The following is a 24506-nucleotide window of genomic DNA, read 5'->3' as shown; positions in this document are numbered from 1 at the left end:
CTTCGAAAAAAGCAGCAAGAGGGCAGATAGCAAGCTAGGGCTCATTTCTAAGGTACCATTTGACAACAATAAATTTGGCTTGCAGGATGAACATTGAAAATAATTGTTTATTTGGCAGTTTTGTCAACCAGTTTTTTAATTATATCATTAGGTTCTCTTCTTCTTGTAGTTCAACATGCAATTGTGATACACTGTCTTCAGTTGTTTATCCCTTTCAAGCCTGTGTTGCAAATAGCAAACTACAATGAACAGCAAGAAATTGGTACACCTGCCTAATATCATGTAGACCCCTCGCGAACACTCAGAAGTGCCACATTACAACGTGGCATGGACTCGATTAGTATCTGAAGTAGTGCTGGAGGGAATTGACACAATGAATCCTGCAGTGCTGTTCATAAATCCGTAAGAGTGCGAGGGGGTGTAGATCTCTTCTGAGCAGCATGTTGCAAGGCACCACTGATAAACTCAATAATGTTCATGTCTGGAGAGTATGGTGGCCAGTGGAAGTGTTTAAACTCAGTAGTGTGTTCCTGGAGCCACTCGGTAGCAATTCTGGATGTGTGGGGTGTCATCATCCTGTTGGAATTGTCAAAGTCCGTCGGAATGCACAGTGGACATGAATGGATGCAGGTGATGAGTATCGTATCTAGATGTATCAGGGCTACCATGTCAGTCCAACTCCACACGTCCCACACCATTACAGTCTCCTGTGACACGCAGGGTCTGTGGATTCATGAGGTTGTCACCATACATGTATATGTCCATCCGCTCGATACATTTTGAAACGAGACTCGTCCAGCCAGGCAACATGTTTCCAGTCATCAACAGTCCAACGTCTATGTTGATGGGCCCAGGCAAGGCGTAAAGCTTTGTGTCGTGCAGTCACCAAGGGTACACAAGTGGGCCTTCTGCTCCAAAAGCCCATATTGATGTTGTTTCGTCGAATGATTCACTCGCTGACACTTATTGATGGCTCGGCATTGAAATCTGCAGCAATTTGCAGAAGGGTTGCACTTCTGTCGTGTAACGATTCTTTTCAGTCATCATTGGTCCTCTTTTTGCAGGATCTTTTTCTGGTCGCTGTGGTGTCAGAGACTTGACGTTTTACCGAATTCCTGATATTCACACTCTTGAAATGGTCATACTGGAAAATCCCCACTTCATCGCTACCTTGGAGATGCTGTGTCCCATCGCTTGTGCACCAACTGTAACAACACATTCAGACTCACTTAAATCTTGATAATCTGCCATTGCAGCAGCGGTAACTGTCCTAACAACTGCACCAGACACTTGTCGTCTCATATAGGTGTTGCCAACCATAGCGTCGTATTCTGCCTGTTTACTATCTCCTTATCTGAATATGCTTGCCTATACCAGTTTCTTTGGTGCCTCTATGTATTTTCACTGTCATAAGGTTACTTGTTGTTGTTGTGGTCTTCAGTCCTGAGACTGGTTTGATGCAGCTCTCCATGCTACTCTATCCTGTGCAAGCCTCTTCATCTCCCAGTACCTACTGCAACCTACATCCTTCTGAATCTGCTTAGTGTATTCATCTCTTGGTCTCCCTCTATGATTTTTACCCTCCACGCTGCCCTCCAATACTAAATTGGTGATCCCTTGATGCCTCAGAACATGTCCTACCAACCGATCCCTTCTTCTGGTCAAGTTGTGCCACAAACTTCTCTTCTCCCCAATCCTATTCAATACTTCCTCATTAGTTATGTGGTCTACCCATCTAATCTTCAGCATTCTTCTGTAGCACCACATTTCGAAAGCTCCTATTCTCTTCTTGTCCAAACTATTTATCGTCCATGTTTTACTTCCATACATGGCTACACTCCATACAAATACTTTCAGAAACGACTTCCTCACACTTAAATCTATACTCGATGTTAACAAATTTCTCTTCTTCAGAAACGCTTTCCTTGCCATTGCCAGCCTACATTTTATATCCTCTCTACTTCGACCATCATCAGTTATTTTGCTCCCCAAATAGCAAAACTCCTTTACTACTTTAAGTGCCTCATTTCCTAATCTAATTCCCTCAGCATCACCCGACTTAATTAGGCTACATTCCATTATCCTTGTTTTGCTTTTGTTGATGTTCATCTTATATCCTCCTTTCAAGACACTGTCCATTCCATTCAACTGCTCTTCCAAGTCCTTTGCTGTCTCTGACAGAATTACAATGTCATCGGCGAACCTCAAAGTTTTTATATCTTCTCCATGGATTTTAATACCTATTCCGAATTTTTCTTTTGTTTCCTTTACTGCTTGCTCAATATACAGATTGAATAACATCGGGGAGAGACTACAACCCTGTCTTACTCCCTTCCCAACCACTGCTTCCCTTTCATGTCCCTCAACTCTTATAACTGCCATCTGGTTTCTGTACAAATTATAAATAGCCTGCCGCTCCCTGTATTTTGCCCCTGCCACCTTTAGAGTTTGAAAGAGAGTATTCCAGTCAACATTGTCAAAAGCTTTCTCTAAGTCTACAAATGCTAGAAACGTAGGTTTGCCTTTTCTTAATCTTTCTTCTAAGATAAGTCGTAAGGTCACTATTGCCTCATGTGTTCCAGTGTTTCTACGGAATCCAAACTGATCTTCCCCGAGGTCGGCTTCTACTAGATTTTCCATTCGTCTGTAAAGAATTCGTGTTAGTATTTTGCAGCTGTGGCTTATTAAACTGATTGTTCGGTAATGTTCACATCCGTCAACACCTGCTTTCTTTGGGATTGGAATTATTATATTCTTCTTGAAGTCTGAGGGTATTTCGCCTGTTTCATACATCTTGCTCACCAGATGGTAGAGTTTTGTCAGGACTGGCTCTCCCAAGGCCGTCAGTAGTTCCAACGGAATGTTGTCTACTCCCGGGGCCTTGTTTCGACTCATGTCTTTCAGAGCTCTGTCAAACTCTTCACGCAGTATCATATCTCCCATTTCATCTTCATCTACATCCTCTTCCATTTCCATAATATTGTCCTCAAGTACATCGCCCTTGTATAGACCCTCTATATACTCCTTCCACCTTTCTGCTTTCCCTTCTTTGCGTAGAACTGGGTTTCCATCTGAGCTCTTTATATTCATACAGGTCGTTCTCTTATCTCCAAAGGTCTCTTTAATTTTCCTGTAGGCATTATCTATCTTACCCCTAGTGAGATAAGTCTCTACATCCTTACATTTGTCCTCTAGCCATCCCTGCTTAGCCATTTTGCACTTCCTGTCGATCTCATTTTTGAGACGTTTGTATTCCTTTTTGCCTGCTTCATTTACTGCATGTTTATATTTTCTCCTTTCATCAATTAAATTCAATATTTCTTCTGTTACCCAAGGAATTCTACTAGTCCTCGTCTTTTTACCTACTTGATCCTCTGCTGCCTTCACTACTTCATCCCTCAAGGCTACCCATTCTTCTTCTACTGTATTTCTTTCCCCCATTCCTGTCAATTGTTCCCTTAGGCTCTCCCTGAAACTCTGTACAACCTCTGGTTCTTTCAGTTTATCCAGGTCCCATCTCCTTAAATTCCCATCTTTTTGCAGTTTCTTCAGTTTTAATCTACAGGTCATAACCAATAGATTGCCTTGCTTCTCCACGGCTACCCTGTTTGTGTCAAAGCCCATAGAACTTTGAATTCTTTCCATGCTGTAATTTACACCGGGCTGCTCGATGGTCTGACTGAGGCCAAAATCCAATCTTACCTCTCTGATGTGCAGAATTATTATTTAATTTAGGGCTGACTAGACACTTCAACAAGAACAACAAACATCAGAATTAACGTTGCCATAACTTAACAAATAGCATCTAGTTCCCTAATGTACACCAGTGCCCGTTCCAAACTGGCCATGGTTGATTGGCTAATGGAGATTGGTGCCTTCAGTAACTGGTTACACAACGTTACTGATTTACATTATTTATTAATAATAGTTCACTGGAAAACAAGTCTTAAAACACTTCATACCAGGACTAGTTAAATAACTGTTCCTTTGATTAATCGGGTAATAAATTCTCAATCAGTAACAGTAGCAAACAACCTCACTTCCAAATAAAAACTTACAGAATCGTAATGGTAGAAAGTTACCTTAAAAACTTCAAAATTCACTTTCATTTAACATGTAGGTATAAAAATATATCCAAAACTGACAGTTAGCATATTTGTCAAATTCCAGAATTTATAACCGGCTGAACTACACCACAGAACTGGCAGTTTCAAATCTGCCCAATGAGTAATCCTGAAAATTATGTTCACAAATAAGAAATATAATAACTTTGACAATGCCAATCCGGCATTGTCCACATTTTTAGACAGTCGTAAATTCCGTTGAAACGTGACAGTTACTGCTGTCTCCACACAGTTAAGTAAACTAACACCATAGAAGTCACTGAAGGTTAATATACGTGCAGTATTCCACTACTTTCTTCTCAATATCATGACATCGTTATTGTGGGCGAACATGCTACAGCACAGCGTGTTCAGATTGGGCTCACGCTGTCTTGTTTATCTGCCGTGCCAAAAAATTCACAGACGACATCGGCCACGGCTTGCCGTAAATTGCGTCCATACAATTGCAGAGTCCATGGCTTATTGTTCCACAGCAGCGTTGAATTCCCGAGCGTCTTGGTTTCACCATCAGTTGATAAGCTCAGAGTGCCAAAATTATTAATGCACAGTTCGGACCATCTGGATCCCAACACTCTGCCGTTCTGTCCTTCTTTCTTGGACTCTCTAACCCGCCCCTCTTCGTCACCAGAGGGCCACTTGACATCAACTCAGTGCCCCTGTATCTCTGGCAAGGCCAATATTGACCTTAACACTCGTGGCCAGAACACAATTGTGCCGAAAATTGGCACATACTACTCCCCCCACCCCTATTAATTGCCGATCACGGCTCCCTTAAGTTCCCAGAATGAATAAGTGATGGACCCAACTTTATCTGAGAGAGATGAGCTGTTATTGTCTTCCCTTGTTTGGGGTCCATCAGCATAATGGTGACCGGTGTTATGAAACGTCTAATAACGTACGACCCAAAGAATTGTGGGAGGAGTATTTTTGTAACCTTATGCACCTTGCTGCTCATGGCCTGGAAATTTTTTACATACACCGAATATCCCAACTTATGAGGTTTGGCTGCCGCCCCTCATTGTACAGCTTTGCGTGAATCTGATGAGCCTTAAGAATATTCTGCTTCGCCATTTTCCACTGATTCACTAGCTGCTGAGGCTCAATGTGCTCAGGTAGCAGATCACTAATGGACCATAGGTTATTCAGAGGAGTGGAAATCTTAAGGTTCAATATGAGCTCCGCAGGAGTCAACAAATGCGTATCATGCGGGCCGTGTTAAACACCATCATAAGCCAAGCGAGCATCCGATCCCAGTTCTCCTGACCTTTACTGTGATAGGCAGTTAATGCCACCCTGAGATTGCGATTTACCCTTTCAGCATACGATGGGTTCGGGTAATAGGGAGTCGTGGTCCCATGGGTAATGCCCATTCTCATGCAAAAGTTCTTAAACCCTCCCGAAGTAGAACATGAAGCATTGTTGCTAATCAAATACTGTGGCAGCCCGAACACGCCAAATATATTTTTCAAATTCTGTGTCACAATTTCAATCATGACTGCCCTAGTGGGATACATCCAAGTAAACATTGTGAAGGCATCCATACATACTAGGATGTACTTACTACCTTTCTTAGATTGAGGTAAAGGCCCTACAAAGTCGATGTACATTTTCTGAAGGGGATAGTCCACAGGTACAGATTCCAGCCACCCAACCCTACCATCCTGCACTGGTTTGGTAGCAGCATACACCTGACATGTATTAAAATTGTACTTAATATCTTTATCCATTCCCTTCCAAATGAAATGCTGATGAATTTTTGCACGAGTTTTAAATGTTCCCAGATGGCCACCCACCAGCGATTCATGAAAATATTTAAAAATGAAAGGTACCAAATCCCCAGGCACCACAATTTTGTAACCCTTATCGTGCTAAGCCTTGCAACACAATACACCATCTTTAAGTAGGTATGGTGTCACCACCTTTCCTTCTTCAATTTTTTGTTTTATCTCCTGCACCTCGTTATCCTTCTCCTGATATTCCCAAATGTCTTTAAACAGCTGTGGAAAATCAGTGAGAATCGAACTAATTTTCCCTGCGGAAGCACTACCTTCATCCAATTCATGATTATCAAGTTGTATGTCAGGTTCCTGAAAAAGGCAGCTGAGGCCATTGGCTACCTGGCTTTCAGATCCTTTAATGTTCTTGACCTGGAACTTAAATGCCAAGATCCTTGTTGCTCACCTGGCTATCCTTCTGGCCTTAAGAGGATGTGCACGGACCCAGCTGAGTGCTTGGTTATCAGTCTTTAAGAAAAACTTTGTATTTTCCAGGTAATACCAAAATTTCTCCACGCCAAATAATACCACGAGTGCCTCCAGCTCGTAAATAAAATAGTTCTTTTCTAAATGGTTCAAAGCACGTGAAGCATAGGCAATAGGCCTCTTTCCTTTGTCCCCTTCCTGAAGAAAGACTACCCGCACCCCCGCATTTGAGGAGTCAGTCTGAAGTATAAACAGAGCGTTGAAATCTGGAAGCGTGAGTACGGGTGCTGACGCCAAGGACTGTTTCAGGGATTCCCACGTGGCTTCCTGCGAAGGACCACACTCATGTTTTTGCCCAAGGCATTCAACAGGGCCACTTTCTCCTCAAACCCTGGAATGAACTTATGGAAGAAATTTGCTACTCTTGACACACTTCGCAACCTCCTTCACATTTCTAGGAATGGGCAACTGCTTTATAGCTTGCACCCATTCCTCAGCAATAGTTATCCCCTCTGGAGAGACCACGTTACCAAGGTGGTGCATAAATTCACAAGCACACTTTACCTTGGCTGGATTCATCGTAAGACCCACAATTCCTTAACCTCACTAAAACCTCCCTTAAATGTTGATAATGTTCCTGCATGGAACTATTATAAACTACCAAGTCGTCCAGGTAGTGGTATATAAACTTAAACTTTATGTCCGAGAATATTTTGTCTAGGAGCTGAGCTAGAACTGCAGCACCCGTGGATAATCTGAACGAAACCCTATTGAATTAGCAAATGTTCCAATCGATCATGAAGGCCGTAATCGATTTGGAAGTTCCTGCAAGCAGAATTTGATTATAAGCCTCGTTTAAATCTAAAGTGGTAAATATCCTTGCACCGCGAAACCATACAAAACAAGAATGTAGGTTGGGAAGAGGTACTGACTGCAATACCACTTTTTTATTCAAATCCCTGTAATCGACCACTGGGCGATAATTCCCATTGGGTTTCCGGACCAGAAAGATAGGCACAGCATATGGCGAATTAAAGGGCTGAACTACTTCCTGATCTAACATCTTTTAAATCTTTTCCTTCAACAATTTCATTCGAGGTGTAGCAAACCTATATGGTGCTTTCTTAATAGGCATGTTATCAGATAATTAGATGTGATATTCCAGGAGAGATGTCATCCCCAACCTCTCTGTTAAAACATGCAGGAATTCACTACATAATCTCTGTATTTCCTCTTTCTCTGCTAATTCCAAATGTTCCAGCCACAACCCTTTCTTTTCTCTCTTTTTGCTTTTTAATGCCTCTCCACTAGTCACAACTGCCACAGAAACTACCCCTTGGTGCTTACAAAATTCAAAACTCTTCTCCAGTTTAAATCTGAAGCCAAATTGTCTTGCACCCCAATCAGTCACCAATCTCATCTTTTCAGTAACATCAGCTCCTCGAATGCATGTTGTGGCAAGCCTGCTTACCACTCGCATCCTCACCCTCCACGTGAAATCCCTAATTCTCAGTTTAACCCATATGACACCCTTCACTCTTACACTGGACTGATTTACTGCCTTGTATTTAACTCTATCCTTTTCTATTTTACTCTACTTTCAAGTAGAACTGTTACGGTTAAACCAATTTTCTTCAGTTGCCGTAATAGCACTACCAGAGTCCAACAATGCACACACAGGTTCCTGATTCACAACACAGCATCCAAAAGGTAAACCCTGTTCCTCCCCTCCACTTATCGCATAAATCTCTTTCCGTTCCATTCCTACCTCTTTTTTGTAATTGTCAGGACATCCCTGGCTCACTCTTCCAACAAATCCTACTAATGTGACCCAACTTCCCACAAATACAACACCTTAGCTTACTTTCCTTTTCCCACTGCTGATTCGTAGAAGTAATTTCCTTCCTATTCCTATTGTTTGCTTGAACTTTCCTATTCCATTCCTACCTCTTTTTTGTAATTGTCAGGACATCCCTGGCTCACTCTTCCAACAAATCCTACTAATGTGACCCAACTTCCCACAAATACAACACCTTAGCTTACTTTCCTTTTCCCACTGCTGATTCGTAGAAGTAATTTCCTTCCTATTCCTATTGTTTGCTTGAACTTTCCTATTCCATTCCATCTTATCCAACTGGTTCTCCTGTCCGCGACACCTTTCATAATTAATGGCCTGTCCTACCCTCTGTGAGTCTACATACATAATAGCCTGGATGTGCCTTACTAATTCATTCAGCTGGGCAAACGTTTGCGTTGTCCCACCAAATACTGCCCTCTTATCGTCTGGTCGTAATCCTTGAACAATATGTAATACAATTTCTCTTTTGCAGTATAGCAGGCAAAAGGCTAGCGCACTCTCTCTAACTCAACAAAGTCGACAATCTCTTCAATATTCTCCTGCTCATGACCATACTGCTTATAAACCAATTCTTGCAACACACAGGGGGGAATCAAGGTGCAAATTTTTGCTCTAAATTGATCCAACATTAGTCTTTCCTGAATCGCATTCAACAGGTATTCTGCTAAGTCTCCCTTTACCTTTCCCACTAAGAGTTTCAAAATTTCCAAATTTGTCATGTTAACAGCGCGCACTTTCCGATGATGAAATACAAAAACTCCACAATATTCTCCACTGAATCTAAACACCATTCCTTAAATCCTGTCAAATAATCTTGCATGGGGTCAGGTAATTTCGAATACGGCCAATTTGAAAATGAATCCCCCCCACCCCACATGGCGTCGCTCGACCTGCCCCGCTTCACCTTCCGCTTCACCTTCCACTCCTATGACGTGAGCCAGCCCATCACTGATTCAGTTTAAATATTCCCTTATTATTTTCTCTTACTCCCTCTCCATACCTACTAAATCATCCACCTGATTTAGGTAATGGGCATGTCTCACTTGTAACCTCCTAACCTGATGTTTGGTTAGTGAACCCATATCCAAACCAACACTATCCAACATTTTCTCAAGTGGCACAACTATAGCGGCAGCGTCCAAACTTACCTCTCTTTTCTCAGTAATTTTTATCATTACTGGGAGGTGCATATTCTTTGTTAATAATTTCAACAATTCAGTTACATTGCCTTGTGGTTCCAAACTCCTCCATTGAAGTTCGTACATCAACTAACTTCTCCTCGATAAAGCAGTGTTCTTCACCAGATTCGATGGCATCCTGGAATAATTACAGCATTATCAGGTCCAAAATAGTAGCGAACAATCTCATACTACAACCTAATTTTCAATAGATTGAAAACACTTTCCTCCAGCCAATCAACAGCGCTCTGCTACTAATGTGCAGAATTATTATTTAATTCAGGAGCGACTAGACACTTCAACAAGAACAACAAACAATAGGATTAGCATTGCCAAAACTTAACAAATAGCCTCTAGTCCCATAATATTACATCAATTCCTGTTCCAAACAGGCCATGGTTGATTGGCTAATGGAGATTGGTGCATTCAGTAACTGCTTGCACAACATTACTGATTTACATAATTTATTAATAATAGTTCACTGGAAAACAAGTCCTAAAACACTTCATAGCAAGGCTGGTTAAATAACTGTTCCTTTGATTTATTGAGTAATAAATTCTCCACCAATAACAGTAGCAGACATCAATTCCAAATAAAAGCTTACAGAATCGTAATGGTAGAAAGGTACCTTACAAATTTCAAAATTCACTTTCATTTAACATGTAGATATAAAAATGTTTCCAAACTGACAGTTAGCATATTTGTCAAATTCCAGTATTTATAACCCGCTGAACTACAGCACAGAACTGACAATTTCAAATCTGTCCAGTGAGTAACCCTGATAACAGAAAATTATGTTCACAAATAAGAAATATAGTAACTTTATGACAATGTCCATCCGGCATTGGCCACACTTTTAGACAATCGTAAATTCTGTTGATACGTGACAGTCACTGTTGTCTCCACACAGTTAAGTAAAGTAACACCGCAGAAGTCACTGAAGGTTAATACACGCACGGTATTCAACTGCTTTCTTCTCCAATATCATGACATCCTTATTGTGGGCAAACATGCTACAGCACAGCGTGTTCAGGTTGGGCTCACGCTGTCTTGTTTATTTGCCATGCCAAAACATTCACAAACGACATCAGCCACAGCTCACCATAAATTGTGTCCATACAACTGCAGAGCCCACGGCTTATGGTTCCACAGCAGCATTGAATTCCCAAGTGTCTCAGTTTCACCATTAGTTCGTTACCACAGAGTGCCAAAATTATTAATGCTTAATTCAGACCATCCGGACCCAAACACTCTGCCGTACTGTCCATCTCACTCGGACTCTCTGACCCCACTCTCATCATCACCAGAGGGCCACTCGCCGCCAACTCGGTGCCCCAGTATCTATGGTGAGACCAATATCAACCAAAATACTTGCAAATGGAACACAATCATGCCGAAAATCGGCACATTGATCGAGGTGTCATTGCCATCCATCGTGTAATAAAAAAGATAGATTCCTCCTTAGTGCCCACCCGCACTCTTTGCCTCACTTACGATAGAGTGGTGCTGCCGTCTAAGATCAGAGCAGGCTATGAAATTATCACGGTCCAACTGTACATTGCAAACCTGATGCACTGCTACCAGTGTCATCATTTTAACCACACTAGAACATCTGGTTGCCACCCAGCCAAACATGTAACCTGTGGTAGGGATGCACATGAGGGCGATCGTCCGCTTCCTTCTCCACACTGCATCCACTGCAATGGCGGCCGTGCTGCCGCCTCTTGGGATTATCCCATGTATCTTGATGAACAGGTTGTCCAAGAGATCTGGGTAAAAGAAAAAGGGTCTTGCCCGGTAGCTCGCAAGTTACTGGCTAGTTGCAAACCCTATGTTCTCCTGTCTGGCACCTATAGTTCTGTTTATGTTACCCCTGGCTCCATGAAGGATATGGCGACGCAGACATGCGACCTCAAATTCAGCTCTAAGGTGAAATAGCCCAGTGTCAAGGTAGCATCACCATCCCCCCGTCCAGCTGTGCAAAAACTGTCAAACTCGCAGCTCTCACCTCAAGGGGTGAAGCCATCAGCTACACAACTGGTAGGCCAGAAAGGACAGGAGTACTACTGTGTAGACTTTCTCTGTCCCTCCAGCCAAGCAACACCCATGCCTTCCTCTAACCAGAAAGCCTTGAAGAAGTTCACCAAAGGCAAATGGTCTTCTCCTTCACCAACTCCAAGGTCGTCTTCAACAATGTCGCCACACGGTACCTTAGCCCACCTAGCATCTGTATCGCTGGTGCACACCACCAATTGTTTTTCAGTGTTGGACTCATAAGACCGACTGCACAAGCCAGCCGATGTTTCTGTGGACCCCATAGAGCAGGATCCTCTTGCTTCTGTGCCTTGTTGTAGCAAATCTAAACCGGCTGTCACTTGATAGCCATCGAGTTGACACCCGTACATCTCATCATCATCATGACTGTCCTCTAATGGAACATTTACGGCCTTCGGTCCCACAAAGAGGACTTACAGCTGCTTTTAGCATCACAGCATCCTCTTGTACTCTGCCTTCAGGAAATGACCGCTTTGAGCTTTCACATTACTTACCGATTCATTTTGACCTTCCCGCCTGAGGTTGGCATTCCATCTCATTGGGGTGTCGTGCTGCTCATATGCAATGACATTCATCTCTGACTACCCACCTTCAAGCTGTTGCAGTTTGCCTTTTCCTTCCCCACCTGACTTTTTCCCTTTGTACCATTTATGCCCCTCTGTCATTCAGTGCCACCAGGGCACCAGCTACCTGCCCCATTTTTGTTACTCAGTGACTTTAATGCTCATCATCCCCTCTGTGGTTCTCCTGCAACCTGTCAGAGGTGCCCTCTTGGCTGACCTCCTTAACCAACTTAACCTCCTCTGCCTTAACACTGGAGCACCCAATTTCCTTTCCAACTCCTCGCACTCCTATTCCCATTTCGACCTCTCCTTGTGCACTGCCCAGCTTGCCCATCATCTTGAGTGGTCCATTCTTTCTGACACCTACTCGAGCGACCATTTCCCATGTGCTGTCAGTTTTCTGACCCCCTACCCATACGCGTACATGCCCAAATGGCAGCTTCTTGAGGCTGACTGGCAGCTTTACTCCTCCCTGACAACCTTCAAAGAACATGATTTCCACAGTTATGATGACCAGGTGGAATATCTCACAAACATTATCCTTACTGCTGCAGAATGTTCCATTCTTCGCACTTCCTCTTTATTATGTCATGTCCCAGCCCCTTGGTTGACTGATCCCCCAGGGGGATCGCCACTCTTTGGCGGGTTCGTGCTTGGCTACCATGGGGCCCCAGCCTTTACAGCACTTTTTCCCTTCTGTGCTGCATATCTATCCTCTTGCTTACTTTTTCCCCCTCCCTCGGGGAACATGTCTGTGATGTTATTGGGAATGTTCTGCATTCTCTGTCACTGATGTAAGAACAGTCTTATCTTTGTTTTTCACTCCCTTTTCCTTTCTTTGTTTCTTGATGCAATGTAAACATAATGAGGCTAATGATTCAAAGACCCTTCCCACTGTGCCACGGTTCCTCGTCATCTCACGTACTGAAGACGGTCAGCCCTTTGCCACGGTAAATCCATTTATTATTCAGAAAGGTGTTGAAGCAAGTGCCGGTCCTGTGAAATCCTGCTCTCCTTGGTGGACTGAGGAATGCCACGGCGCAGTTCGCGCCCGGAGATGTGCTCTCCGAATTTTCAACAGTCATCGTACAATGGCAAACTCCATTCATTATAAATAGATGCGTGCACAATGTTGTCGCGTTCTTCGAAATATCAAAAGAGCTGGCTTCTTTTAACAGTTCCACCCCTTCCTCTGTCATGTGGGCGAACCTTCGATGGCTCTCTGGGGCCAAGATCCATTCCCCAATTTACAGCCTGACAGTAACAATGTTATCGTAGACCCTATTGCCATTTATAACAGCTTGGGGCCACCATTTTGCGGAAGATTCGAGCTCTTTCCACTATCACCCTGCCTTCCTCTATTGGAAATGAGCGGAGGAGGCTTGGGCGATACCCTTCTCTTCTCCAAATCGTGAGTGCTACAGTGCCGCCTTTACTATAAGGGAGCTAGATCATGCTCTCGGTTCATCCTGATTCTCTGCCCCAGGGCCAGACACCATCCACATTAAGATGTTGCAGCACCTTTCTCTTGCGGGCAAGAACTTTCTGCTTAGTGGACAGAGGGCACAATTCTTGGATGCTGGTGTGAAGCTACCATCATAACCATATCTAAGCAAGGTAAGGACAAAAACCTTCCTTCTAGCTACTGCCCCATCTCTCTTACCAGCTGCATTTTCAAGGTGATGGAATGTGTGATTCATGCCAGGCCAGTATGGTGGCTTGAGTCTCACAGTTTACTGACGAATGCGCAGTGTGCATTTCGAGTGCAGTGTTCTGCAGTTGACCATCGCGTTACTTTGTCCACCCATGAGATGAATGGTTTTCTGCAGAAATCCCAGACTGTGGCTGTGTTTTTCGATTTGGAGAAGGCCTATGACGCCTGCTGGAAAACTGGTATCCTCTGTATTCTTTACACGTGGGGCTTCTGTGGGCACGTGCCCTGTTTTCTTTGAGCATTTTGACAAGACAGAGTTTTCGGTGTGTGTGTGTGTGTGTGTGTGTGTGTGTGTGTGTGTGTGTGTGTGTGTGTGTGTGGGGGGGGGGGGGGGGGTTCTGCCTTGTCAGACACCTTTATCCAGGAAAATGGTGTGCCTCAGGGTTCCATCCTGAGTGTTGTCCTCTTTGCTATTGCCATTAACCCTATAATGGCCTTTCTCTTGCCAGGCATCTCCGGCTCCCTTTTTGTTGACGATTTTGCCATCTATTGTAGTTCTCCCTGGACATGTCTCACTGAGTGGTGTCTTCAGCGCTGTCTTGATCGCCTTTACTCCTGGAGTATTGACAATGGCTTTCGCTGTTCCACTGACAAAACTGTCTTTATGAATTTCTGGTGACACAAGTGGTTTCTCCCACCATCTTTACATATTGGGCCTGTTGCCCATCCGTTCATTGAAACTATGAAATTCCTGGGGCTCATACTTGATAGGAAACTGTCTTTGTCTTCCCATGTCTCTTACCTGGCAGCCCCCTGTACATGGTTCCTCAATGTCCTATGTGTCCTTAATGGTAATTCCTGAGGTGCCGATCGAACCACCCTACTCTGTTTGTACCTGTCCCATGGCCACTTAAAACTCGACTGTGGGTGCTTTGTTTATGCATCTGCACACCCATCCCTCTTACACTGTCTCAACACTACCCACCATTGTGGCATCCGTTTGGCCACGAGTGCTTTTTGCACTCCCAGTTAATAGTCTGTATGCTAAAGCTGCTGAACTACCACTGTCCGGCCGTGACTTTCTCCTCGGCAGGTATGCATGCCATTTGTCTGCCGTGCATGGCCACCCATCCTATGACTCCTTCTTTGATGCTTCCTTTCATCGTGAGTACGGGGCTCGTCCCTCTTCTCTATTATCTGCTGGAGTCCACTTTTGGCACTTCTTACGGCGGCTTCACTTCCTTGGCTTACGGCGGCTTCACTTCCTTGGCTTCGTGAAGTGGCCCAGGTTAACCATGGCCTTAATTCGCTTCCTAAGGACACTACTCCAGCCTCGATCTATTGCCTTTAGTTTCATGGCCGTCACATGGAACTTCACGATAGTTCCTTAGTCTACACTGATGGCTCCTGGACTGACCATGGGCTCGGGTACGCCTTTGTCATTGGCACCCGTGTCTTTTGATATCGGCATCCAGCACACTGCTCAGTATTTACAGCTGAGCTCTTTGCCTCGTATCAGGCCACGGAGTACATCCGGCGACACAGCCTTTTCAATTGTGTTCACTGCTCAGACTTGCTCAGCACCATTCAAAGTCTGTGTGTGCTTAGAGCAGCGGGTCCAGGAAAACACTCACTTACTGACTCTTGGTGGAGGCAGTGTGATGTTTCTGTGGGTTCCTGGTCATGTCTGTCTGCCAGGAAATGAGGCTGCTGACACTGCTGCCAAGGCTGCAGCCCTCGTGCCTCAGCCTGCGCGTACCTATATTCCCTCTTATGATCTCTGTGTTTCTGTCTGTCAGGAGGTGGTATCCCTGTGGCATCACCACTGGTCCTCCCTTCACAGGAATAAGCTCTGGCATATTAAGCCCCTCCCAGCAGCTAGGATGACTTCCTCTCGGCCCTCCCGCCGGCAGGAGGTCATTTTAACTATGCTGTGTATTGGGCACTGCTAATGATGCTACCCCACCACTTTGTACACATTGCGCCAAAGTTCTAAATATCCGCCACTTCGTGATGGAATACCAGTTTTTTAACAATTTACGTTCCTGCTTGGGTTTGCCGTTTTAGTTATCGGCCATTTTAGGAAATGATGTGCTGGCTGCTGACTGCGTTTTACTTTTTATCTACCAAAGCAATATGGCGAAGGCCATTTAATTTTTAGTTTTGAATGTCCATTTGCGTATGGTGTCTTTTTTTTTTTTAGCCTTTTTTTTCCACATGCCTGGTTTTAGCTGTCTTCTAATTATGTCAGTTGGACTGATGTATAATCGTTTTTTAACTCTTCTGTCTTCATGTTATGGAGTTTTGACTTGGGCACGTGTGACCCTAGTTGTTTTTTGTACCCTAAAGCAAAACAAAACCAAATTATGATAACACTTTTGGATTTCTTAATGAACATAGCTGTTCTTGAGCTATAGTTCTTGGCACTTGTTAAGTGCCAGTCATCTCTAGATCCGAAATGCTATGTTTTGTCCCATTTGACATACTGTCGATAACGTAATAGTTGACTGTTACTGTATTAATGGTAGTGCCAGTTCTTTTCCACTAAGTACCCAAAAATTGAGGGTAGAAAGACCAGTGAAACTTTTTAACGTAATTGTTTGCTAAAAGGTCATAATCTACCAGTAATGATTGGCTACATTGAGAATTCTTTTAATGGTTTTTGATGTAAGCTTGCCTGACTTCCATCATCTAAAGTAACAGATACATGTGATTAGATTAGATTAGTTTTTCGTTCCATAGATCCGTGCTGAGTAGATCCTCGTGGATGTGGAACATGTCAATTTTTTTTTGTAAGGCTGAAATAACCATACTAATACAATGAGTATATACAATACATCATTTTTTAAGCTCAAATAACAACACTAATAGTATGAGTATATACAATACATCATTTGGTTCTATTAAAAAATTCGTCAATGGAGTAGAAGGAGTTGGCCACTAGTAAGTCTTTCAGGCTCCTTTAAAACTGATGTTTATTTGTAACTAAATTTTTTATGTTTGCTGGCAGATTATTGAAGGTGAGTGTTCCGGAGTAGTGGACCCCTTTTTGAAGTAAAGTAAGTGCTTGTAAGTCCTTGTGCAGATCATTTTTCTTCCTGGTATTTTATGTATGAACTGAGCTGTTTGTTGAAAAAAGAGATATATTATTTAGGACAAATTTCATTAAGGAGTAAATATACTGAGAGGCAGTAGTTAGTATACCCAGTTCTTTGAAGAGGTTTCTACAGGACGTCGGTGAGCTTACTCCACAAATAATACGTATTACACGCTTTTGGACTCTGAAAACTTTTGCTTGACTTGAAGAGTTACCCCAAAATATTATACCATATGACATTATGGAATGAAAGTAGGCAAAGTATGCAAGCTTTTTCATTTCTATGTCGCCTATGTCTGCTAACACTCGAATTGCAAATACAGATTTGTTAAGGCATTTCTGCAGTTCTGTGGTGTGCTCCTCCCAACTGAATTTATTATCAAGTTGTAAGCCCAGGAATTTAAGACTGTCAACCTCTTCTATCTGATCTTTTTCGTACTTTATGCATATACTGGGTGGAAACATCTTGCATACAGTGAGTCTTTTCAAAGTTTAATGTCAGTGAGTTGGCTTTAAACCATTTATTAATATCCATGAAAATATCATTAGAAGATCTTTCTAGAACTACACTCGACATACTGTTTGTTGCAATAATTGTCATCTGCAAACAAAATGAACTCTGCTTATGGCGAGATCTTTAATGTACATTAGAAAAAGCAATGGCCCTAGATGGATCCTTGTGGGACACCACATGTAATTTCTTCCCATTCTGATGATGACTTAATAGTCCCTTGCACTGACACCGTTTGTTTCCTGTTAGCAAGGTATGACTTGAACCATTTTGCAGCACTGCGCGTGACACCATAGAATTCTAATTAATTTAAAGGATGTGGTTCACACAATCAAATGCCTTTGACAAATCACAGAAAATACCTGCTGCTTGTAATTTGTTATTTAATGAATTAAGTACATTTTCACTGTAGGTGTAAATAGCCTTAATTAACTTTGTTGATATTTCATCGTAACCACTAGAGTGCTTTGTTTTTAAAGATTTTGTTATGGAAGTTATTTATTTTGGTGAGGTGAGTGACATACTCATGTACCTGAGGCTGTTTGTAAAGGCTAGTTTCAGATATTCAAGGGCGTTATTTACTGACCCTGACAATCCCATTCTATCAGTAACGGATATAAAGTACTTGTTAAATAGATTTGCCACACTATGCCCATCGGTTATTAATGTGTCATCTACCCTTAATGATATTTGCTCCTGTTCCTTTCTGGTTCTACCAATCTCCTCTTTCACTATATCCCATATTGTTTTTATTTTGTTCCCTGACATTGCTATCTTCTTCTCATAGTGCATTTGTTTACATGTCTGAATTACTTTTTTTAATATTTTACAGTATTCCTTGTATTTAGCTAAAACATCAGAATTGGAGCTATTCTTGGTCGACAGATACATTTTCCTTTTTGTCTTACAGGGAATCTTTATTCCTTGTGTAATCCATGTTTTTATTAAAAACTTCTGTTTAATTTGAGTAACTTTTAGAGGAAAACAGTTTTCAAACATGGTACTGACATTGTTCATGAATGCGTTATATTTTTCATCCATGTCATGAGCACTATAAATATCTTTCCAGTTCATATCTTTGAGCAGTTTTCTAAAACACACAATTTTAGGTTGATTGACTACTCTCCTGTACTCATATTTAGCAGTCTTGATAATCTGCTTACAATAATTTACATCCAAAACAAGGAGCTGTATGTCATGATCTGATAGTCCATTTATTACGGGTTTTATGATATGATTTTGTTCCTTTGATTTGTCTATAAAAGTGTTATCAATGGCTGTCCTTGAGGATTTAATGATCCTAGTTGGAAAGTTCACAGTGTGAGTTTGATTGAAAGACAACATTACTAACTACAGTAAATGTTTACTGGAAGATTGCATTACAAAATCTGTATTAAAGTCACCAGCAATTAAAATTTCTTTGTTTCTTCCTGTTAAATAACCCAAAAGAGCTTCTAGATGATTTATGAATAGATTTTAATTTCCTACAGGTGCTCGGTAAATAATTACTATTATATAGGATCTGTTATGGAACTCTACTTCTGTTGCACATGCTTCTAGATGCTGCTCTAAACGGACTTTATTAACGTCATTGTTCTTGAATTTATGGCAGTTTTTAATAAATGTGGCAACTCCTCCTCGATCCATATCTACTCTGCAGAAGTAGGAAGCTAGCTTAAATCCTGAAATGTCTAACATATCTATACCAATGGTCACTTGATGTTCAGAGAGGCAGATTGTGTCAATTTGGTTAGATGAATTCATTTCATCAATACAAATGAGTAGTTCGTCAACTTTATTTCTGAGTCCCGGAATGTTCTGGTGTAATAAAGATAACTGGTACTGCATACTAATGGGATTATAACTGCTTTGGTGAAGATGAACTGGTAGTTTCTGATTACTTTCTGTTAAACATTGTTTAAATGGAAGCTGTATGCTAAAATCTGACTCCTGTTCATCTCTTTTCTCAAACTGAATGTGTCTGCCAATCTCTCTTAAAACTAGTTTTCTTTCCCACTTCCCTATCCTAAAAAAGGCATTCCTCTGACACCTGTGACCACTGGTATTTTACCACTTGTGACAGTGTTCCCCCCTTAAGTTTTCTTCAATCAACCCAGATGGTTTTCCCTTCCCTTTCCTATTGAGGTGAAGGCCATGCCTAGTGTAGTCCCACCTATCGATAGCATCCACAGGAATCAAACCAATATGGAACCCTATATCCATCCCAAGAAGCCACTCCAACTCCACATTCACCCTCCTGACGGAAGAGTTCAAATGATGCCAATTGTGGCGTCTCAACACACACACAAATCTGCCACACTCGTATGCTTAGTTGCTGATACTATCTTCACCAGGTCACTCTCTATGGATTATTCAGTGTCTCTGTCAATGCTATTTCCCAGACCACCCACTATAACCACGGCATCCTTCTTTGTGAAATCCTTGCATAAAGAACAAACATCCTTTGTTACCTGACCCAGATCTGCACTAAGCTTGAAAAAGTTTGTGACCTGGTACTGTGGACCTAGATTTTCCTGCAGTAGTTGGCCAACACTTCAACCATGGGAACTACCTAACAACAGAACTCTTTACAAATTTGCCTACCTTTTTAAAGTCCTCGAAAGCTTGTTGTGCACTTTCTACAGCTTCAGCTACATGAGGCTCATCCGATTCTGACTGAGGCAACAGGTCAAATCTATTTTCAAGATTTATGACAAAGCTGTCTGATGCTCTCCTTTGCCTGTTCCCCCTATTACCTGTTGCCATTTTCTTCACGTCATTATAACTATTATAGAAGCTTTTGCATTGGGAATGAATTATCTTTTCCTGTTTGAATATTTTTGTGATGTGCATTTCTTATGCATAATAAACAGTTGTTCATTCCCTTCAGTTTCCTTTCCTAGCCTGTAGGCTCATCATCAATCCCACTGCCCATTTTCTAGATGGTACTCACAAAGAATTTGACCATTGTGTTCCCTCCTGAATAGTTTGCCACTTGACATAAGTAAGTTATTGTCTGCAGAGTTGCTCAGGAAATACATAAAAACTATTTAGGAGCAAATACTTTCACATAATAGTGCAATTTCTCCCCCAGTGCTCAGAGTTGTTTGTGACATTAAAAATGTACAGTGTTTAATCTTTAAGATTGTCTGACACAACTGCTTTTAACTTAAGCAGAAGATCAAACTGGTTTTGTATCGTCCTGTTTGTACTCAAATTTGTGGAAATTAGAATTTGTATATTCCTTTAATCTATATTTACAGTGACCACAATATCCCTGGATAATAATCCATAAAAGGATAAATCGCTTTTTGTAGTATTTTGATATTGCAATGTGGAGTTTAGATTGTGTGAAATTGTTTCCACAATTTAGTCCCATTTTCAGTACTGCCATAAATGGCTGCAATTCAATGGCTGGCAGCTTGGCTTCTGTTTTATGTTTAGTAGTATGTCAAGATACGTGTGACACTAGCATTAATTCACATCTACTGGAGTGTAGTGGAGAAAAGATGGCATGCATGAGTGAGTAATTGTGTGGTCATTTGGTTGACCAACATTCATATAATTGGCACTATATTGTACTGATTTTACATTTCAGTCCCACTTCATTTTGTTTTTCCCTAAATATTCATCTGATGTGACATGCTTAATATTTTCAACACTAATCTTGTAACTGAAATATTATCAGATTATTTATCTTTTGTTTTCTCATATTTATCTACATTTAAAGAGAACTGCCATTTATTACACCAAGTGGAAATTTTGTCCAAGTGTTCCTGTATTTACTTTTGATCTCAGAAAGTTGGTATTTCCTTTAGGTAACAGCAGTGTCAACAAACTATCAGGTAGTGACACTGGTCTTGTATGATAAAGTGTTTATTTTCTCTTTTGCTTCATTGACTGCATGCTCAGTAACAGATTGAGCAATACGGAGGATAAGCTACAGTCCTGTCTCACTTTATTCTCGACCACTGCTTCCCTTTCATGATCTTCAACTGCAGTTTGGTTGCTTTACCAGTTGTAAATATCTTTTGCTCGCCATACTTTGTCCCTGCTACTCTCAGCATTTTAAAGAATGTATTCCAGTCAGTGTTATGAAAGTTTTCTCTGAATTTACAAATGCTATAAATGTAGGTTTCCCTTTCTTCAGTGTATCTTCTAAGATACATTGTAGTGTAGCATCAGTATTGCCTCACATGTTCTTAAATTTCTCTGTAACCCAAACTTATCTTCTCTTAGGTCAGTTTCTATCAATCTTTCCATTCTTCTGTAAATAACTTGTATCAGTGTTTCTCACACATGACTCAAGAAATTAATGGTTTGGTAATATTCACAGTCATCAGCACATGCCTTATTTGACACTGGTATTATTAAATTCTTGTTGAAGTTTGTTGATACTTTGTCTAATTCTTTCAAACATTTCAATAATACTGAGGAAATACCGTCTACTTGAGGAGCTGTGATTCCACTTACATTTTTCGGTGCTCTGTCAAATTGTTCTCACAGTATAATGTCTCTGATCTCATCTTCATCCGCCTTCTCCTCCCCCTCCATAACATAATGTTAAAGTTTCTTCCCCATGTGTAGCACTTCTGTATAGCCAATTCATCTTTCGTCCTTCCGTTTTTTGCTTATTACAGGGGCCTGCTTGTCTTGTCTCCAGACGTTTATCTAATTTTCCTGTGTATTAGCGTCTATATTTCCCAGAGCCATGCATTTCTCTTTTAGCCATTCCTGCTTTGCCATTGAGTACTTTCTTTCAATTTCAGTTTTTATACACCTTCCTTTTGTCTGCTTCATTTGCAAGGTATTTTTCTCCTTTATCAACAAAATTCAATATCTCGTGTATTTCCAAGTGTTTTAATGAGCCTTGTCTTTTTTCTTATTTGGTCCTTTGCTGTCTTTTCTATTTCATCTCTCAAAGCTACCCAGTCTTCTTCTTTCCATTGTTTCATCCAGACATTGGCTATTGCTCTTTCTTTACAACAACCTCTAGTTCTTGAAGTTTGCTCAGGTGCTAACTCCTTAATTTCCAACCTATCTGCAAGTCTTCAGTGTTATAACCCAAAAACACTGTAACTTTATTACATGATAAAGAATCAACTCATGAGGGACAAAGTACATACAACGGACAACACACAAGTGACCAGCAGAGGCTTGTGCTCAGGCCCGTATAGTCATTAGTTGTAACAGGGGCGCAGCTGGCAGGCTGCCTTCACAACTGCTCATATAGCCATACTAGCATGTTGGGTTCCATCTAGTGGATGAATTAGTCCAAACTTAATGTATGAACAGAAATGGCACTCTCACAAATTTGACAGTTAAAGCATTCAATTTCAATCTGGAGTTTACAACCAATAGTTTACGGTCAGAGTCTATAGCTGTCCATGGAAATGTTTTGTAGCTTGAAATTTGGTATCTAAGTCTGTCTCTCTTGCCATTATATAATCACTTTGAAACTTTCTGGGGTCTCCATGTATTTTCCATGTGTACAATCTTCTTTTCTGATTCTTAAACCATGTGTCTGCAATGATTAAATTATGCTCTGTGCGGAACTCTATCAGAAAGATTCCCCTTCCATTCCTTTTCCTCTATCCTTGTTCTCCTACTATTTTTCCTTCTCATGCATTTCCTGTTATTGAATTACAGTCTTCCATCCCAATTAAATTTTCATCTCCCTTGAAAAACTAAATAAATTGTTTTGTCTCATATGTTCTTTCAATTTTGTCAACTACACAGTTAGTACAGTAGTAGCGGGTCTTGGCTTGTGTCTGTCTTCACTAAATTAATGCTTTTCTATGCTGTTCATAATAGTTCACCTAAATTCCTGTTTCCCAATCCATTATTGGACCTACCCCTAATTATCCCTATTTGATTTTGTGTTAATAGTTTTCTACTCACCTGATCATAAATACTGTTCTTCCTGCCCTGAAACTTCACTAATTCCTAACACATTTAACGTCAATCTATTAATTTTTCTTTTCACATTTTCAAATCTGCCTACCCAATTAAGGCATTTAATATTAATTGCTCTGATCCATAGAATGCTGGATTTGTTTTTCCTGATTACCAAATCCTCTGGAGTAATCCATGGCTGGAGATCAAAATGGGTTGGCTATTTTACCTAAGTCACTTTAGTTGAATGCCAGAATATTTCCTTTAATCCATGTCTATTGATGTCAGCAACTGGTAGTTATACCTAAATCTTCTTACTACTCAGCCAAATTGCATTTGCATTGATCTTACAAAGGATTAAAGTGTGTACTGCATATTTCACTAGGAGTTCGTTAACTGCTAATGAGTACCAACAGCTAAGAAAATGAAAGCACAGACAACAAATTCTGTGGGCTAACTGTAAAATGGAATGTAAAAGGAAGATATTTAACAAAAAATCTACAGAATCATTCATAGCTATGACCAGGAAAAATATAAGTAAGAGTTCAAGTGCACAAAATTCATTAGGAAGATTTTGAAATGATTGAGAGTGTTACATATGCAGATCAAACTCGAATGAGACTTTTGAAGAAAGGAAAAAATGAGTGAAAAGACAAAATTGTGTAATTGAACTGTGTAGCATCCTTAATTTTAGTTAGGCTGTTAGGTCATTTAAGTTAATATTATGGGGAAGAGAGTAGGAGACGAATTCAAGGAATTATTTGAAGTTTCAAAAGCAATCATAATGGTTGCTCCAGGTTTCATGCACTGTTACACATAGTTCTCCTAGTGGCTTATCTATCAGTTGAAGATAACTCTTTACCAGGGAAGTATTCGACCTCAAATTGTGGCAGTTGCAATTTAAAGTAGAAGATCTGGCACGCGATAGTCATTGATAAACTATCAGATAATCTGCAGAACAGGCTGTAATCTCAATTTGGAAAATTTTGTAGAAGAAAGTTTGAGAAGAGAGACCATAGTTATGACAAGACAGCTCGACACTGTCATGATGAGAGCTTACCTCCCAACTAAGCTCCATCAATTCTAGAGTTTTGTACCAAAAATCAGATCACATTCATGCCCCAGACACCTACAGCATAGACATCAATCCATGTGACTTTTTCTTGTTTCCAAATCAAAACAGTGATGAGAGTATTCCTTTGTGACATAATTTGCAGCAATGAAGATAATTTGTCAGGGGCATAAAAAACCTTCCCAAAAAAATTTCCAGGAATGTGTGGTGAAGTGAAAACACACGGATGACAAGTGTGCGAGTAGAGGAAAATTCGAATCTCTGTATGGCTATCCAGATATAGGTTTTCACAGTTTCC

At 41.1% G+C, this 24506-nt stretch overlaps 1 protein-coding gene across 1 annotated transcript in view; it reads left to right on the top strand.

Moving 5' to 3' along the window:
• Positions 1-24506, top strand: part of LOC124797828 (dnaJ homolog subfamily C member 13) — a 344782-nt gene that overhangs the window by 151944 nt on the left and 168332 nt on the right.

The sequence above is a fragment of the Schistocerca piceifrons genome, chromosome 5, assembly GCF_021461385.2.
Source record: "Schistocerca piceifrons isolate TAMUIC-IGC-003096 chromosome 5, iqSchPice1.1, whole genome shotgun sequence".
Lineage (NCBI taxonomy): Eukaryota > Metazoa > Arthropoda > Insecta > Orthoptera > Acrididae > Schistocerca > Schistocerca piceifrons.
The sequence above is the reverse complement of the archived record's forward strand: the minus strand, read 5'-3'. Positions and strand labels throughout refer to the sequence as shown.